The sequence below is a fragment of the Python bivittatus genome, unplaced genomic scaffold, assembly GCF_059951505.1.
Source record: "Python bivittatus isolate LINGU-HERP-01145 unplaced genomic scaffold, Pbiv_v1 ctg000410_np1212, whole genome shotgun sequence".
NCBI classification, from domain to species: Eukaryota; Metazoa; Chordata; class Lepidosauria; order Squamata; family Pythonidae; genus Python; species Python bivittatus.
In genome coordinates, this window is record NW_028277067.1 from 6,234,134 (window position 1) to 6,250,104 (window position 15,971).

Sequence of the window (15,971 nt, forward strand, 5' to 3'; positions counted from 1 at the left end):
AGTGTATTTTAATCTTCCAGTGTTTGGAATATTTTGATAATTGTTACAGATATGGAGGATTGGGAGTTACTTAAAATTAGGGGTGGAGATTGGATGTTAATTGGTGAGGAAAGTTTAATGCATTAGATAACTACCTCTGAAAAGCTGCAGTATGGTGATGCTATAATTCTTCCAGGGCTAAGGATAACATTGCACACTGGAAATGAATTGCCTCATGAGTCAAGTTGACTAAGCAATCTGGGGCAAGGAGAAATGCAGAAATGATTGTCCTGTATGCATAGTTTTACATGCTCTTTTGAATTATTTGTTTTGCAATCAGTGTAAATGTTGAACATGCTTTTTGATTGGGCTTCTCCAGCCTTAGGGAAATTGTATTGAAGTAGAGATAACATTTTTACAGATGTTTTGCCTCATGTTCCAACAAGGCTTCCTCAGTGCAAGGTTCAGAAGTGGGGGGCGCTTTGCAATATTTGTAGTCTCTGTGGAATTTGAACTAAGGGGGCTTGATTGGTTAGTGATTGGCAGCTTCTTGGGAAGTATCAGTTGATTGATGGTTAGGAATGGTGCCAAGTCTATTTTGATTGGTCTGCCTCATCAATCTGTTGGGCATGGTTTAAATCAAGCACTTGACTAGATGGTAGATTGTATCCAGCTCCATTGATCTAATGATGGCTTCTTTGTTTGAGTGCTAGGATTCCAGGTGAACTCTGTTTCAGGATTGATTGATAGCTTAGGAAGCCCAGAGAAGCCCAACTAAAAGTATGCACAACAAACCTGGGCTGCCACTGTCCCCCCAAATTCTTGTAAATGTTGACTGTGTGTCATAATTTCATTCTATATAATTTCATATCTATCTTTTATTGATGTGAAAATCTTTGATAATAAATATATATAAAAGAGTAAAGAGTGACTAGGAGTGAAATATGTCTTGAGTATATATTCATTCAATTCTACAAGTTCCTTTCTTTCTCTGGAGAAATCTTTCTAGTTTCTTCATTGTTCCACACTGCAAAAGTTATGTATGTTGCACAAATGATTTGAATCGAACAGATCTTTCTTGTAGAATTCATGCCAGTTATGCACGGGAATGTAAATCCATGGGCCATAGGTTATCTGAATTCCAAGACAACAAACTTGAACTGTTCAGTTTAAACTTTTTTTTTTTTTTAAAGTACTTTGTATAATTTGTTCTGTGTATGATACAGAACATTGGGCAAGATCAAGGAGCATGGAACTCCTGCCTCCCGAACATCTTAGTAGTCTTACATGGCTTCATCAGACATTACTTAGAATGTAGTGTTGCAAATTTAAGAAGTATATTTTTCTTTAAAAACAAAAACAACCAGAGATGGAGTTGAATATATGACAATTATCCTTGGCCTACAAAGGACTCACGTCTGTACGTAGCCCTGGCTTGCAGATATGTTGTCTTGCAGATTTCACCATCGTAGCCAAAGCTACTTCAGGTGTTATATATAGTTCAGCGCTAGACTGAGGAAAGTTGCTTTAGAGACTTAGGGTAATTCCCTGTTCATGTATACAGAGCTGAAGAAAGTGGCTCAGTAATCTGAATCAGTGCAAGGCTTTTTTCTTGGTTTCTGTGATAAAAACCTGTCCTGAAGAGATTTGGGGGACTTTTGTTACTACAATCGCTCCTCCTCTTTTTAGCTAATAGTGCTGCTGTGAAAATTTCAGCCTCCTTCATGTAATCTCTGTAAATCAAATCTTTAAGAGGAAAGCAATCACATTTTGTGCAAAGAAAAGGGCAGTGGAAGTGATGGTGGGATACAAAATCTGCCCTATGAGGGAATGCTAAAACATCTGGGATTTTTAATTTGAAGTGAAGATGGGTAAGGGGAGACATGGTAGAAGTATAAATTATGCATAGTGTGAGAATTGTGGGTACAAGGACATTTTTTCCTCCCTTTATCATAGTGGTAGGGTTTGGGGCTTCATCCATTAGAATTAAACAAGAGGAATGTATGATCTGTAAAAAGACATATAGGTACTTCTTTACTCAAACCAGCAACATGTAGAGTTTGCTGCCACCAGATGTAGTAATGTAAAATTTAGTGTTTTAAAAGAGGACTGAACAAATTTGTGGAAGTTCAGGCTATCGTGGTCTTAATGGCTTTTTATTACCTGGAGAATCACAGGCAATATCTCTTAGTATTTCTCAACCTTGGGAGCTTTAAGATGTATGGACTTCCGCTCCCAGAATTCCCCAACTAGCTATGCTGACTGAGGAATTCTGGGAGTTGAAGTCCACACATCTTAAAGTTCCCAAGGTTGAGAAACACTGTGCTAGAGAGTAACAGCAGAAGAGGGCTATTGCAAACTTCCTGAATGCATCTGGTTGGCCACCTCGGAACACAGAATTCTGGACTAGATTGGCCACTGGCCTTCTCCAGTAAGCTCTTACTGTTCTAATCTGTCTAGTGCATGCTTGTGTATATATGTCTGTAATAGAGTCTGCCATTTTATTCAAGTGCTATGCAGGGGCCATGCTTATTTTGCGCTATACCGTATGATATTATTTGGATAATTATGTGTCTAGAATAGAACTGTGTCTAGAATGACAGGTTGCAAACTGTGACAATTTGGGGATTGTATAAAGACTGAATATCCCTTTTGATGAGTGTCTGACAAGATATTAAATATTGCTGAATGTGTTTTATATCTATTCTGTAGACAGCTATTATGAGATTAACATTTCAATTGAACATTCAAGATCTTTAAAGAAAAAGGAAATTATTATAGTCAGTTTATTAATACCACTTGCTTTAAAAGCAACACAGTATATACAATTGCAGAATAAATATATTCATGCAGTAGAGAAAAGCTTTATTCAAAAATATGTAACTGCTCTTTGCATGGGTCCATCTGTTAGACAACATCCTTCATGTGAAAATAGGTTTCTTCCTGATTTACAGTATTTCTGTGATGTGAAATATTGAGACATACCTGCTCAGATTTATTCTTCCATAGTGCTGAAGGGCTAGACATATTTCATATTCCAAAACTAAATGTGTTGATGTAACATGGTATCTCAGAGCATGATGTTTGAACTGGAAATTCCCTGTTGAAATCCCTGGATAGCTAAGACTCCATCGGATGATATTGGGCAAACATCTGTCCTCTGTTCTGGGTTATGCAGTTGATAATTTTGCCCTGCCTTCCAACGCAGGGGCTAAGACCACTGGAATAAGTCTGCTTAACAATGAATATATTTTGAATATCAGAATGTTGGTATTTCTTTCTACTTGGCTGGCAGGTGTGATGGAACACTGGGGATTCTGAGGCACAGCCTTTAGCAGGAGAAGTGTGTGTGTGAGTGTGTGCACACCTTTACTGCTCAGTTACATTCTTCTTTTTCTTAAATGTGTGAACAGGCTTCTCTTCTTCCTTACTGGCATCCTGAACAGACAGGACACCTTTCTCTCTCTTCGTGGCAGGTCTGCTTTTGGCTTGGTGGCGTGGCTGCCGCATGCTGGTGGCAGCCCTGGCAGGCGAGGAGGAGGAGGAGGAGGAGGTGGGGGGAGCGCCCTGTGATGTCACTGGGAAGGAGAAGGCCTGTGAGTGGGTCATTTGGAGGTGAAGCTTTTTTGTGAAGAGAGTTCAGGCGGAGTTCAGCTGCATAACATTAGGCAAATAAGGGGTGGCTGGAGGAGCAGCAGAAACCTCTGTTTTGGAGAGGGGTGATGCAGGCAAAAGGGGCCGCCCTGGCCAATTCCTTGCAACAAAAAAAGAGGGGGTCTGTTTGCTTTTTCTCCTTGCGGCACTCCAGGGATGGAGAAAACACATGATGATGCCGTGTCTGCAGCTTTGTAGCTACAGACAGCTGCTGGAGAGGCACTTTTTTTTTTAATGTCTGTCCTTTTTCCCTCCTCCCTTCCATTCCTCCTCCCCTTCCTTTATTTCATTCATTCATTTCTCTCTCTTTCCTTCTTCCCTCCTCCCCCAGCCTGCGCTATTCTGCATTTGGTTGGGGCTGCGCAAGACACAGCACGCGGCAGGTAAGGAAAGAGTTAAGCCAGTTGAGAGCCGACTTTTCGAGTCGGGAAAGATTTTGTGCTGCCTTTAATCTATCAGTCCTGTACATCTCATGCACACACACACACACACACACACACACACACACAAACATTCATGCTCGCTCACACATACACACACACACACACACACGCACCCCTCCCTTTTTCCCAGGGAGAGAAGAACTAAGCAGCTGGAGAAAAATCCTTCAGCATCCAAGGAGATTCAAGGGTTCCAGGCCTCTGGCATCTTCCCAAGCATTGAGAACCTGACAACACATTTGTATAATTCTATTATTTTTCTTCCTCCCCTTCCCCCCTCTTTCTGTGGTGGGACAGAGATGTAATTTTAATACATGTGTATGTAATCCATGATTGCATTCGGTCATCTGAGAGATGGGGAAAAACTCTTGAATTCTAGCAGGAAGTCTTATTTTTGTATGTGTGTGTGTGAAACTTTCTCCCCCTTTTCTGGAAAGAGTTACTGCAAAAGAATCCCCCCTTTTCCCTCCTTTCCTCTTGTTAGTTTGGGAGAAGGAATCATGGAACTGAATGGGAGGTGGAAATGTGTCCAAAATGCTGTCTAATACCAGGGAGCCTATTTCTGTAAAGAATTCTACTCTTTGGAAGGCTGAATGGCTTGGATTCTATTATTTTTGTAAAAGTAAAAATACCAATTTTATTTTTTTAAAAATATTTGTTTGGATTTATAAATATATCTTGATTTTGAAGCATACGTAGCCTGAACTGGCCAGCCTGTTTTTCAAGAGATGCCTTTGGAATAGAAGATTTGAAGACTTGAATATTATTTTTGGATGTTTTTTTCAAAACTTTCAGCAAGACCTTCTGTGACCAACCTGGTCTGTTTGGTGGATTCCCCAGCTGCTTTTGGATTCCCTAAATGCCTCTCCACTAGGGATCAAGAGAAGTGGGGGGGTGGGGAGTGAAAGCAAGCAAGCAAGAGCAGCGCAGAAAACAAAAAACAACCAGTCAACTTCCCCTCAGCCCTGTGGATTCAGTATCACTATAGAATTTTGCTCTTTCATCTTTCATCAGCCAAACTTTTGTTCTGATACCCTCCTTCCCATTCCACACTAGATCCCAACCCCTCTTACCCCTTGTTCTGCCTGGAGAAGATGTACGAAAGTGTGGATGTAGCTGGTTTAAACAGCAGTCCTAACCCCTTCTTCATGATGGATTTTTACAACCAGAACCGTTCATGCTTGATCCAGGACAAAGGAGCTGTGAACCCCAACCCCTACAGCACCCCTGTTCGTAACCAGCACTGGAACAATTCCAACCACTGTACGTATAATGTGATCTTCCTGGACCTGACTGCGTTGAGGTGACACCCCATTGCCCTGTTTCCTTGTTCCCAGCTTTTAAGGTGACCTTATTAAGAAAGGGTAGAAAGCTATACAGTGATGTGACCATTCATAGTATGAGAATCTATCATCCATGGAATTTGAAATCCTTGGTTGGTTTATGGCAAGTGAAAACCTATTCTGTTGTGTTATAGGATAGTTGGGTGGGTGGAGGTGAGGATCAAGGGTTGAGAATGCTTTGCTTTTGTAGTGTTTGGTTATTGCTTTTGCAAAGGTATACATAGCGTATTGAGACCTTTTTCCCCTCCTCCTTTCCCCCTTTTTGAGCAAACAGTCTTTCCATGGCAGAGTACTTCTCCATATACTTTTTCCCTTAAATACATTCACATTCTCACCTTTTGTTTTAATCTGTCAGTGGTGTTGAATTCTGCTTTCATTATTGATTGTTTTTTATCTTATGAAAAGCAGCAGAAAGCGGAGTCAATCCATTAAAAAATAAAAATAAAATCCATACTAGAGCAAGAGTATTGGGGTAGTGTATTTAAAAACATTTGCATTCCTTTCTAATTCTTGTGAAACTTTATGTTACCATCAGTCCAAATTGAAATACACTCCTCCACATTTGCAGGGAGGAAAACTGTCTCTGTTCTTCACATATATGTTTTATTGCTTTCTTCTCTTCTTTGAGCCTTTCTCACTTCCCAGTTCTAGATATCTAGTTCCACAACCTGTTTAATTTCTTCTTTCTATTGTTAAGCCACACTCTCTAGGCAATACTTGAAAGTTACATGTACAAAGTGTGTGTGTCTCTGTGTGTGTATATGTTTGAAAAATATGAACCAATTTTAGGGAAGAAAATACAAGACAGGTTTGTGGTGCCAAATAAGCCCCCCCCTTTTTTTTCCATCTGGGTGATCTACTCCTGATAAGATCTCTGACAAAATCCAATTAACTAAATAGTACACCAAGTCTTTAATCTTTCTATATATACGTAGGTGAATCGCCTCTAGGTGGGTGGGTTAGCAAGTGGAAAGAGGAAAATAGTGTTTGTGGAATAATAAAATTTTGGGTGTAGTCCTTCAGGATCTTTGGCAGAATGTTTTTTTTTTTTTTAAAGTATTGCACCTCCTTACAACCTCCTCCCAATCATGAACATTTCTTACTGAAACCACAGGTCTTTCTGCTGAAAATATTTGGATGCTCTCTGTTTCTCCCAGCTTAAATATTTTTCTTTAAAAGTAAACATTATTGTCTTTAACACCTTCCTTAATAGCTATCCCAGGCCCTTCCTGGAGTGTGTGGGTTAATGAGTCTGTGATTTTGATTTTAATTATGTATGTTCCCTTCTCTCTTCCATTTTTTTCTTTTTGTTCTTTCCCAGAGAGATATAGGCTTGTTGGTTTTGAAATTAATTTCTTTCCAAAAGGGTGGGTATGGGTGGGGACAGGAACAGAGAATCATCTTTGAACCAGAATTCGACTCTGAGTCGAGTTGGGAAGCAGCATTGAGGGTGGAGTTTGCAGCAATTAAAAAAAAAATACTACTTAGATAAATTGCTATAATGTTAGCTGTCTTGGATTGAACAATAAAACTTTATCTTAGAAAATCACCCGCCAAAGTGGAGAGAAGATAAACACTTCCCAAACATAACATTATTGCCTTTTGTAGTAGTTGTTGCATAAATTGTTAGTTTAATTTACTGATACCCTTTAATTCCTGTTTTATTCTTAAATGGAGAAGATTTAAATCAAGGGATAAATATCAGTTTGGATTCTTCATTTACAACATGCCTCTAGCACCTAACACCTTTGCTTTCATAGACTGTATCAGACTATAGGCCCACTTTGTCCTTTCTTAATAATAAATGTTTCTGAGTATCCAAAACATTTTATGTACTTTAATTTGGAGGCAGTTGTACAGTCAACAGAATTGAGGGGTGTTTTTCTTGGACTATACCAGTTCAGCCTAGAGATGAAAAGCTGCTATGTTTAATGCTTCCCTAAGGGATGTCATTCTGTCTGCAGAAAATCAGCATGTCAGGGAGAGTTGAGTTCTGGTATAATCTTCCTAATATGCTATTTCATATATGCAGAAAAAGATTCCACTTGATCTTTCCTATCTATCTATCTATCTATCTATCTATCTATCTATCTATCTATCTATCTATCTATCTATCTATTTCTGTCTGTCTGTCTGTCTGTCTGTCTGTCTGTCTGTCTGTCTATCTATCTATCTATCTATCTATCTATCTATCTATCTATCTATCTATCTATCTATCTATCTATCTATCTATCTATCTACAGCTGCCTTCCTGCAGTGAAACAATCCAGGGAAAGTTTGACAACTTGGTTATGCTCATTCATTGAGTCTGTTCCAGGCACTCCATACAGCAATCCATAAAGCTAGATGAGTGCTATCTCCATTTTGCAGAAGTAGGACTTGAAAGTACAGGCTTCTCTAAGACCACCCAGTGAGTTCATGTCTCACAGGAACTTTGAACGAGCAAAATCTAAGCCTCAAGAGTGATCCTTAGGAGTCATAGGTTAGAGGTGGACAGATCTACCCTGTGAGATACCTTACCGTTATTTCTATATATACTTTTGTTCATGTGCCAACCACCTCAGGTAAAACAAAAACAACTTAGGTATCAGATTTTACTGAAACCAGTGGAACAGAGAAAGGGAATTAGAAGCTTCTTGGTGTACTATCTCTGGAAAAAAAATTCTTGGCAAAATTTAGAAATGTATATTGGTTCTTAACACAACAGATATGGATGAATCTTGATCTGTTGTGTGCTCTATTACTGTAATAATGACTCTGCTCAACCACTGTTATGAGAATTTCTCCTCCCCATGGTAACATTCTACATAAAGCAACAGTGCTGTACAGTAAACATCTTGCAGACCTTGGTGGAATATGTGCAGTTTTCAGGGCATCAGCATATATTCATGAGAACTGCTGTTATGCAAATGTGGCCTGGGTCTGGACAAATAAAAATGGGAAGCTGCATGTAGAAATTGCCAGTTTTGTGGGGGGACAGTCTGACAACATTTGAATCTGCTTTATGGTAGGGAAGGAAGAATAGTTGTGTGTGTACCTGTGTAACTTTCTTAATTTGCAAAGTGCTTGTGAGGCTCTCATGTAGCTGTTGGTGGTGAAAGGGTAGAGAGCTGTTCCTTCAAGTGAGAAAGCCAGTATTACAGAGCACCTTCTGAACTGAATACTGGAACAGAAAGGTAGGGTAAGTATCTCCATGCCTTTCAGCAGGCTCATAAGGGCCCTAGTCACACTTCCTCTGCCCCACAATTAGTTATCTGCTTATGCCATAGTTGAGTTTATATTGAATCACAGGGACAAGAATGCAACTGTATTTGAAAGCATGTTAGATAACAGACTCATTACAAGGTTGCTAGGAGGATAAAATGGAATAATCCCCTGTGAGCCACCCAGAAGTCCTTGGTGGGAAGAAAGCATACAAATGTGAAAATATAATTTTGCTGCAGTCCTTTCTCTTTCTAAGACTCTGTTTGTATTTCATGTATGAGGAATTTGGACAAAGCTAGGGTGCAGTTGCCCAAAGTCCAGTAATGAATCTAGGGCAGAAGTGGGCCCTGAAACTTGGTTCCTTGAAGATTCCAATAGATTAATTTGTGGCTCACTTTTTTACCACAAATGATCAATCTAGTTACAGTTTCCTGTCTTTCCATAAGGTTTGGGGGTTTATTTAAGGATAGACTTCCCCAGTTTGGGCTGTGATAAAGGGACATAGAACTGATACACATTTTTTTAAGCCACCCAGAGTCACTTATACAGTGAGTGGGTGGCTTATAAATTAGATTGATAGTCTTCCAGTTCTAGGATAGATGTGTCCCATAGAAGAGGCATTACCTGCTTCCTTAAAACATTTAAAATTCCCTTCATTTTGGCCACCACTTTGGACATGTTGGGCTTGAGAGAGCCAAAGGAGCAAATGTGGATGCATTGGACCCAAAGAATTAACAAAGCACATATAAGGAGTTTTCAGGTGTGAACACTGAAATACTTAAAGTTATAAGGAATGTTCAAAGGGAGGAGCATATGTTTATTCAAGAGCCGATAGCTAAAAAGGCATGCCCTCAAGCAGTTTGAAATGCCAGTAAGCAAACAAACCCTCACAATACAATGCAGAATCTAACAAGCTCAAACATAGGCTCCTTTCAGCCTCACAGTTCAGTATTCACATGTATGCAGCTCACGGTGTGCCCCCATGTGAGAAAAGCTATTTAAGCACAGAATCCAAGTTATATGGGTAAAATAACTTAATTTTTGTATTATGTTAATTGTTTGTAATTTAAAAATTTTGTTTGCTGCCCAGAGTCACGTGGGGAGATGGGTGACTATACAAAATAAGTATGTAAGAAAGCAAATAAATAAATACAAACATACTGTTTTCCTGTGGAAGAAAGGCAGGGGAATAAAGACTTGTGAGGCACAATACATGGCTGCTACCATTAGTATTTTAAATTATTTAACAGCTTTTCCCCTGTTTCCTTTTCCTGTGTTCCTTCAAGTGTCAAAATAACTCAACACAACAACTCCTGCTCTCCAAAGGGGATCGTTCATATCCTTTACCCAACTAGGACTAATAGATTTTGAAGAAAATGCTAGAGTGAAGCAACGGCCCTGGAGATTCCTGTTGGCCTTTAATCTGCAAGTGGGCTCATTAGGTCTTTAAAAGCTCTTTTTATTGGATCTTCTTTTTTTTCCCAACCATCTTTGAAAAAACACCTCTCCTAAATGCTTGACGTCCCCTCACTGTCTACCATTGGATTGGCTGGGGAATTCTCTTTCAGCCCCACTTTTCTTCTTTGGCAGTCTGGTTTGTTTGCTTTGCTTGGCTCCTGGTATTTTGTTCCCCTCTCCTGTGAATAGTCTAGCGAATAAAGCAAGAGGGTTGCCCCCTGGGATAAGCTGCTTTGCTGATTTCCACCCAGGTTCCACTCCTTGTCACCCCAACACATGTGTTCCTGCTGTTTTAAAGGAAAGCAAAATAAAGCAGAACAATTCCTCCTCCAAATCTGTACCTTATCAGTGGATGCAAATGGATGCAGTGGATATGTTATGTTCCAAGGATGACTGTATAGAACTCTCTGTGTATTTTTTTTTGGGGGGGGAATATTTGATATTTGTCTTCTCTTCATTCTCCACTTGACTTAAGCTTTTCCTATGAGAAAATCAGGGGGTGGGAAATAATGAAGCCCCATATTTGGCTGCATCCTTTGGGGAATTTGCATTCTTTTTTTTCACTGCTAATTTTCATCTCTGCCTTTGAAGAGCGGGCTGGGGATGGGAGGATGGGCAGGTAGCAGGAGGGAGCTGCAGAACCGGAAGTCAGGGATGTCTGCAGAGGGGTTATTTATAGCTGAAGCTGGCTTTCTTGATGCTTTGCATGGCGCAGAAGGGAAATCTCTGCCAGTTCCGTAAGGCTCACAAGGGAAATCCTTTTGGCACAGATTTAAATGGGAGAGGGAACCCGACATCATCAGAAAAGATGGTGAAGTTTTATTACAAGCTCTGCAGGGCTTCCTTTCTTTTTCTTTCTTCTTCATGGGGTAACTTAATTTTTTTTTAAAGAGCAAGATATACGTGCTAGCCTATCCTTGCGCTCCTGGATTTATACTTATTTTCTACATTCTCCTGCACATCCATTGTGTTTTACATTTGTGTACTGTAAAAACACAATTATACCAATCTATTATGCAGTACACTAATCAAATTTCAGCCCCAAATATCAGAATTTAGCAAATTAAAGCAAGCTGTTTTGCAGTGAATTTTGTGTAATCTGCTTACTTTTGTTTTAAATTTGGAATTTTCCTGTAAGATTGATAGGGGTGGAAGATGTGCAGGACCAGGCAGTCGTTATTGAGTTATTCAGATAATCAAAGTGCATTCTTCTGACCTCAGGAAGTTTATTCTAACCCCATTCCTGACTTTTTGATTACAGAGAATAATAAATGTTACAACTTCTCCAGAGAATAAAACTAGAAATTACTTGGAGGAAGAAATATTATTTTGTTTGCTTTTACAGGAAGGCACGCTAAATGCAGTTTCAGAGCCCAGATGTTTTAACCTTTATAGTGCTTTTGTAGAGATATATAATGTATTGATGACAACCTAGGTAATATTTAAGAATCTTTTCAGACTTAACCTTGACTTAACCTTCATTGATAACTTCTCCATAAGGATGGGTATTGATAACATTTTTTGCCAAGGTGTGCAAGCCTTCTCCAGCTAGCATGCATTAGGCGAACTGTAGAAATATAACTAAGAATCCTACGTTCAGATCAACAAGAGTGGGTAAAAATCTGTGGTGAAAATAAGCAGGTACAAATAGGTATAGAATTTCAGGGGAATATTACAGAATTCAGCATACTATTTCATTCATATTTAGTAAAAGGCGCTTTAATTCCTTCAACTCTAAAAATGCATACCCCTATCATTGATTGTTAAAAGAGATATACCATGGTAAAAATGTTTGCAAACAAAAATTGCAGTGGATTTTAAAATACATTACATAGAATCAAACCTTTCTTTCAGCAAATCTGACTTCTGCCTGAGTTCATATTTTTTAACAGAACTATGAAACATAATCAGAATAAAAGGTCCAGTATGAAGGGTATGACTAGATTTGTTGTTTTTAAACAAGAAACAGCTTCAGGATAATTTCTTAATGGATGTATGGGAAAAATTACTTTTCAGTTATTTTTACATAACTGTAAACATTTAGTTTTATAAACTATAAAATGCTCTGTCATAGTTCCTGATGGATGATTTATGGTAATAATATTTTGATACAGATAATTGTTCTAATAGACATAAATTCAGTCTTGAAGATAGAATTGTCAAAAATATGTGATAAATAAAACAGAAAGCAATCAAAGCCATTAAGCTTCTGAGAACTAATAAAGCACTGGGTTTTACTTTGTCAGGAATGATATTTAAAAATTTCACAAAATTAGCCTGACAATTAACTTTTCTCAGAATGAATTACGATATTGAAGACTTAGTATAATTTGATTTTCTTAGATTTGGGGCAAAAGTTTGATTCATACACATCATAATTTGTTTAATTGCACTGTTAGTGAAATGGCTCAATCTAGTTGCATCTAAGAATACACACTGATATCAACCAGGCTTCTTAATGTGTAGGAAGCCAGACTGCATATAATATGAAGACATATTTACCATTATATGTTGTTGATGATGATGGTGATGATGATGCTACATTTCATTGATATTGTAAAGGCCTTTTATCAGGTCTAATGTGCATTTTTCCCATGGCATTGTTCTTAGCTATGTATATGTAAATGTTAAGATCATACAGTAATGCTTCGGATTCCTCTGGGTTATTTGGGAAAAGACACAACGATTTTAAAGACTGCATTCATGCTCCTAAATGCTCTGAAATAACTTTGAAGTGAATCCTGCAGCGTTGCACAGTCCTAGTTAACGTTTTAGTGTAATTTACAAAGCACCCATTGCAAGGATATGATGGAAATGAAGTTGTGCATGCTAGACCTGCATACCCAGCAGACAGCTTTAAACACTGAACATGGGCAGTGGCATTATATGATTATACTTGCAGCTGAGTGTATTTATATTCATTCCCATCATCAGGAATCTTAACAAGTCTGATTCCTTTCACACATATGTTGTAGACATAGTCTTTGTGCAGACCTTGGTGATCAGTGCAGGAAACTTGCAGAGACACTATATGAATAGGGGACTTGGAAGTGGCCTCCAACAACTTTGAACTTTTTGTGTGCAGGCCAGATACTTGCAGTGGATTAAGATATATGGGACTAAGCAGGTCTCACCATTATCATTCTTAATTGGAAATAAAATGACTTCTTGCAACTACAAGACAGAGTAACAGAATCCATACCAAAAATAATTAAAGTATTATTATTTGAGGCAATAATATTGCAGATAGCAAAACAAACTTTCCTTAGATTTTTAAATGAAATTCCTTGAAAGATGATTGAGATTTTTCATTAAAAAGCTCAGAAATGGCAAACATGTGCCTAATGAAATGAGCCGCCTTTGTAATGGTTCTCCTGTTGACTTTCTTGTGATATTTTTGTCTAGACAAACCGTTTTATTTGTCCAAGTCTTTAAAATGATCTGTTTTATACATTGGTCTTCTCATCTAAAATCTGTGTATAAATTGTATTTTAGTTTTTATTGTTGCTGTTGTACTTTATTAGGGGGACTATGTAAAGTAACTATTTAAAATGTTGGCTAGTGTATGGCATTCAAATAAGCTTGACCACCAATATTTTGTTGCAAGCTGGAGTTGTAGGGTTTGGCAGCACAGGAACATACAGTTCACTTGTACACCTGAAAGAGACACCTAAGAAGACTGGCCAGAGCCTTTCGTGCATCTGCTAGATGCTACTCTTCAAGCAGAGTTTCATTTACAGGTAAAATCAGTGTGAAAGGAGCTAGTTCCAGAAGGTAGAAGGTATAATAAAGAACATGGGAGACTTTTCTTCCTCTCCTATCCTTCAAGGCCATCTCCTGTCACCAAACCAAATCCTCATTTTGATCATTAACTAGCTTCATTGTCTCTGGGGTTAATTTTTTGCTTCTGTCTTCTTGATATTGGATAGGTCCCTCACTTTAATGCTTAATGCAATATTCTAAGTATCTTTCAATCTATGAATAATTTGAAGACATGGATGGCATGGATGGCATGGATGAAGGGGGCAAGGCTAAAAGAACTGGTATGGTACAATGATGAGGTTGGTGTGTTCAGTTTCTCTTTCAGAAATTCAGACAGTAGTTTAACAGGGCAAGAAAGAATGTTTTAGGTCCAGCCTCTGGCATTTCCAGAAAGGTTTTTACCTGAAAACCTGAACTCGTTAACATTGCCAGTAAAGGACTTGGTTGCAGTTTCCTAGGTTTCCAAACATTTACCTCAGTTGTACACTTCAGGCAATGGTTGGGAGTTCATATTACTGAATGTTCCTTTAGCTTTTGAAATGTCCCCACAAATTTAAAAATAGTGTGTAAAGGAAAATGTAGGTTATCTACTTTTCCTCCCTGAAATTTAGTTTCCAGTTGTACAGGAAATTGTATTGCATTGTATGGAGGAGGAGGCTCAGTCAAATGAGCATTACAAGTAAGACAAATCACAAATGTATTGCCTCAGTAAGAATTAAATTTCAAATTCAATTCTCCCTTGGACAGCCTTTCTATCACAGCCAGTCTTATGTCATGAAGATAATATGTGATAAACTTGAGAATGCCAATTGTTTTATATTTTCCTGTAGGGGATGAAGTTTCTACCGTATACAATTATGAGAAATGTAATAGATAGTAAGGGGGAATTGAGGAAGGTGGATTTCCTTGCATCTGAAACATCCCAGGCCATTATGGTCCTGCACTAGACTGCTTTTACTGTATTTAATGGGTGAAAATGAAATAGGAAACCATGCTTTAATGAAATCTACTCTTTCACTATTCTGTTCTCCAACTCTCTCCAAACCTTCCTTTTCCTTTCCCCACAGCTTTCTAAAACCAAGATCTACGGTGGCAGACCCATTTTAGTCTCCCAATAATTCCAGCACTAATTGTTCACACACGTTATATGGACTGAAGCACATTCCCTTTCTTTTTAAAGAAGGGGTCCCCCAGGTGTGTTGAGTTGTATCTCCATCATCCTCAGCCAACAGTGCTTAGAGTAAGAATTGTAAGTGAGAGGCTTTCTGGTTTGATTCTTTTCTTGACCACAAATACTTAGAAAAGCTTCTATTATCTCATCCTTAGTGCCACATTTTCTTGATGTTACTGGTCAACCTTTCAGGCTTGTCATAATAATTCTTCAGATAATAGATGAAGAATATTTTGAACACTCAAAAAAAGCACTAATATGGTTGTTAGGCCTTCCATCTTTTCAGCTATGTCATCAGAGCTTCTCCTTGAAATTTTGTAGTCCCAGATAGAAAATCCAAATGTTTGCTTACAAATTAACAATGAGGCCCACTAGGAAGTTTTCTTGCACAAGCCCTGCTGAGAAGGAAAGCAGCACAAGAAGAAAGTGCCTATGTGTGTTTGTGACTTTCTCCCCCATTCTGCCACCCTTAATGTTGCCTTCCCTTTGCCCTTGCTCCTCTCCTACGAGGTAAATAGTGCTGTAGGGCAAGGGAGTGAGGCAGAGGTGAATCTTCAGAGAGCAACAATAAGTTTCTTCAGTCCTTTGATGAAGGAGTGTTAATCTCTTGTTTTGGATGGTTGATGCAAAAATGCCTCTGTAGCTTAATTTTGCCTCTGTTGAGGGACAGCACAAAACTAAGTGTTTGATTGCCATCCATCATGGGACTAGTTTAAGGCCCATGCATGCTCAGTTGTTGATGCTTATCTCTTAGATCTAAATGGCAAGTACACAGGACAGGAAGAGCTGGAACAGAACATTTTACTCAGTTGATGCTATATGAATAATAAAAATGAAGAAGCCAGAGGAATAGAAGTAAAGAAGCACAAACAAGGTTAAGATTTCATTGGACTTTATCAGGAAAAGATAAGTGAAACATAACAATGATACTGGACTATGATGATATGATGGAGTTATGTA

At 38.5% G+C, this 15,971-nt stretch overlaps 1 protein-coding gene across 4 annotated transcripts in view; it reads left to right on the forward strand.

The window, feature by feature from the left end:
- RARA (retinoic acid receptor alpha) overlaps window positions 1-15,971 on the forward strand; it is a 183,324-nt gene that overhangs the window by 118,273 nt on the left and 49,080 nt on the right. The gene's annotated exons all lie outside the window — the stretch shown is intronic.